Genomic DNA, 5,148 nt, shown 5'->3' with positions numbered 1-5,148 from the left:
TCTATCACACACACACAAAGCTGACAACAGCACTCTGTCTATCACACACACACACACATCCAACAACAGCAATCTCTCTATCACACTCAAACACACATCTGACAACAGTACTCTGTCTATCACACTCACACTCATCTGACAAAATCACACTCTGTCACACACTCACACACATCTGACAAAATCACACTCTGTCACTCACTCACACACATCTGAAAACAGCACTCTGTCTATCACACACACACACACATCCAACAACAGCAATCTCTCTATCACACACACACACACATCTGACAACAGCACTCTGTCTATCACACTCACACACATATGACAGCAGCACTCTCACAATCACACTCACACACATCCGACAACATCACAATCTCTATCACACAGTCACAAACATCTGACAAAATCACACTCTGTCACTCACTCACACACATCTGAAAACAGCACTCTGTCTATCACACACACACATCTGACAACAGCATTCTCTCTATCACACAGAAACACACACATCTGACAACAGCACTCTCTCTATCACACACACACAAAGCTGACAACAGCACTCTGTCTATCACACACACACACACATCCAACAACAGCAATCTCTCTATCACACACAAACACACATCTGACAACAGTACTCTGTCTATCACACTCACACACATCTGACAAAATCACACTCTGTCACACACTCACACACATCTGACAACATCACACTCTCTATCACACACACACACACATCTGATAACAGCATTCTCTCTATCACACACAAACAGATACATCTGACAACAACACTGTCTCTATCACACACACGCAGACATATGTCAACAGCACACTGTCTATCACACACACACACATCCAACAACAGCAATCTCTCTATCACACACACACACTCACATCTGACAACAGCACTCTCTCTGTCACACACACACCTGACATCAGCACTCTCACTATCACACACACACAAATCTGACAACATCACACTCTCTATCACACACAAACACATCTATAAACAGCACTCTCTCTGTCACACACACACACATCTGACAACAGAACTCTCCCTACCACACACATACACATCTGACAACAGCATTCTCTCTCACACACAAACACACACACCTGACAACAGCACTCTCTCTATCACACACACACAGACATCTGTCAACAGCACATTGTCTATCACACACACACACACACATACAACAACAGCAATCTCTCTATCACACACACACACATCTGACAACAGCACTCTGTCTATCACACTCACACACATATGACAGCAGCACTCTCACAATCACACTCACACACATCCGACAACATCACAATCTCTATCACACAGTCACAAACATCTGACAACATCACACTCTGTCACACACACACACATCTGAAAACAGCACTCTCTCTGTCACACACACACACATCTGATAACAGCACTCTGTCTATCACACTCACACTCACACACATCTGACAACAACACTCTCTCTATCACACTCACACACATCGAACAACAGCACTCTCTCTATCACACACACATCTGACAACAGCACTCTCTCTATCACACTCACACACATATGACAGCAGAACTCTCACAATAACACTCACACACATCCGACAACATCACAATCTCTATCACACAGTCACAAACATCTGACAACATCACACTCTGTCACTCACTCACACACATCTGACAACATCACACTCTCTATCACACACAAACATATCTGACAACATCACTCTCTCTATCACACACACACATCTGACAACAGCATTCTCTCTATCACACAGAAACACACACATCTGACAACAGCACTCTCTCTATCACACACACACAAAGCTGACAACAGCACTCTGTCTATCACACACACACATCCAACAACAGCAATCTCTCTATCACACACACACACACATCTGACAACAGTACTCTGTCTATCACACTCACACACATCTGACAAAATCACACTCTGTCACACACTCACACACATCTGACAACATCACACTCTCTATCACACACACACACACATCTGATAACAGCATTCTCTCTATCACACACAAACAGATACATCTGACAACAACACTGTCTCTATCACACACACGCAGACATATGTCAACAGCACACTGTCTATCACACACACACACATCCAACAACAGCAATCTCTCTATCACACACACACACACACATCTGACAACAGCACTTTCTCTATCACACAATCACACAGCTGGCATCAGCACTCTGTCTATCACACACACACACATCTGACAAAAATACTTTCGCTGTCACACACACTCACATCTGACAACAGCACTCTCTCTGTCACACACACACCTGACATCAGCACTCTCACTATCACACACACACAAATCTGACAACATCACACTCTCTATCACACACAAACACATCTATAAACAGCACTCTCTCTGTCACACACACACACATCTGACAACAGAACTCTCCCTACCACACACATACACATCTGACAACAGCATTCTCTCTCACACACAAACACACACACCTGACAACAGCGCTCTCTCTATCACACACACAGAGACATCTGTCAACAGCACATTGTCTATCACACACACACACACACACATCCAACAACAGCAATCTCTCTATCACACACACACACACATCTGACAACAGCACTCTGTCTATCACACTCACACACATATGACAGCAGCACTCTCACAATCACACTCACACACATCCGACAACATCACAATCTCTATCACACAGTCACAAACATCTGACAACATCACACTCTGTCACACACACACACATCTGATAACAGCACTCTGTCTATCACACTCACACTCACACACATCTGACAACATCACTCTCTCTATCACACTCACACACATCTGACAACAGCACTCTCTCTATCACACACACACACATTTGACAACATCACTCTCTCACACAAACACACACATCTGACAACATCACTCTCTCTATCACACTCACACACATCTGACAACAGCACTCTCCCTATCACACTCACACACATCGAACAACAGCAATCTCTCTATCACACACACATCTGACAACAGTACTCTCTGTATCACACACACACATCTGACAACAGCACTCTCTCTATCACACACACACACAGATCTGATAACAGCACTCTATCACACACACAAACATCTGACAACATCACTCTCTCTATCACACTCACACACATCTGACAAAAGCAGTCTGTCTATCACACATACACACATCTGACAATATCACTCTCTCTATCACACACAAGTACACACATCTGACAACAGCACTCTCTCTATCACACTCACACACATCTGACAACAGCACTCTCTCTATCACACTCACACACATCGAACAACAGCACTCTCTCTATCACACGCACACACATCTGACAACAGTACTCTCTGTATCACACACACTCATCTGGCAACATCACTCTCCCTATCACACTCACACACATCGAACAACAGCACTCTCTCTATCACACACACACACATTTGACAACATCACTCTCTCACACAAACACACACATCTGACAACAGCACTCTCTCTATCACACACATACACATCTGACAACAGCACTCTCTCTATCACACACAAACACATCTATAAACAGCACTCTCTCTGTCACACACACACACACATCTGACAACAGCACTCTCTCTACCACTCACACACACATCTGACAACAGCATTCTCTCTATCACACACAAACACACACACCTGACAACAGCACTCTCTCTATCACACACACACAGACATCTGTCAACAGCACATTGTCTATCACACACACACACACATCCAACAACAGCAATCTCTCTATCACACACACACACACACATCTGACAACAGCACTCTGTCTATCACACTCACACACATATGACAGCAGAACTCTCACAATCACACTCACACACATCCGACAACATCACAATCTCTATCACACAGTCACAAACATCTGACAACATCACACTCTGTCACACACACACACACATCTGATAACAGCACTCTCTCTATCACACACACACATCTGACAACAGCATTCTCTCTATCACACAGAAACACACACATCTGACAACAGCACTCTCTCTATCACACACACACAAAGCTGACAACAGCACTCTGTCTATCACACACACACACACATCCAACAACAGCAATCTCTCTATCACACACACACACACACATCTGACAACAGTACTCTGTCTATCACACTCACACACATCTGACAAAATCACACTCTGTCACACACTCACACACATCTGACAACATCACAGTCTCTATCACACACACACACACATCTGATAACAGCATTCTCTCTATCACACACAAACAGATACATCTGACAACAACACTGTCTCTATCACACACACGCAGACATATGTCAACAGCACACTGTCTATCACACACACACACACATCCAACAACAGCAATCTCTCTATCACACACACACACACATCTGACAACAGCACTCTGTCTATCATGCACACACACATCTGACAACAGCACTTTCTCTATCACACAATCACACAGCTGGCATCAGCACTCTGTCTATCACACACACACACATCTGACAAAAATACTTTCGCTGTCACACACACTCTCATCTGACAACAGCACTCTCTCTGTCACACACACACCTGACATCAGCACTCTCACTATCACACACACACACATCTGACAACATCACACTCTCTATCACACACAAACACATCTATAAACAGCACTCTCTCTGTCACACACACACACATCTGACAACAGAACTCTCTCTACCACACACACACACATCTGACAACAGCATTCTCTCTCACACACAAACACACACACCTGACAACAGCACTCTCTCTATCACACACACACAGACATCTGTCAACAGCACATTGTCTATCACACACACACACACATCCAACAACAGCAATCTCTCTATCACACACACACACATCTGACAACAGCACTCTGTCTATCACACTCACACACATATGACAGCAGCACTCTCACAATCACACTCACACACATCTGACAACATCACAATCTCTATCACACAGTCACAAACATCTGACAAAATCACACTCTGTCACTCACTCACACACATCTGAAAACAGCATTCTCTCTATCACACAGAAACACACACATCTGACAACAGCACTCTCTCTATCACACACACACAA

This window comes from Hypanus sabinus, chromosome 7, assembly GCF_030144855.1.
Source record: "Hypanus sabinus isolate sHypSab1 chromosome 7, sHypSab1.hap1, whole genome shotgun sequence".
Lineage (NCBI taxonomy): Eukaryota > Metazoa > Chordata > Chondrichthyes > Myliobatiformes > Dasyatidae > Hypanus > Hypanus sabinus.
Note: the sequence above shows the minus strand (reverse complement) of the source record.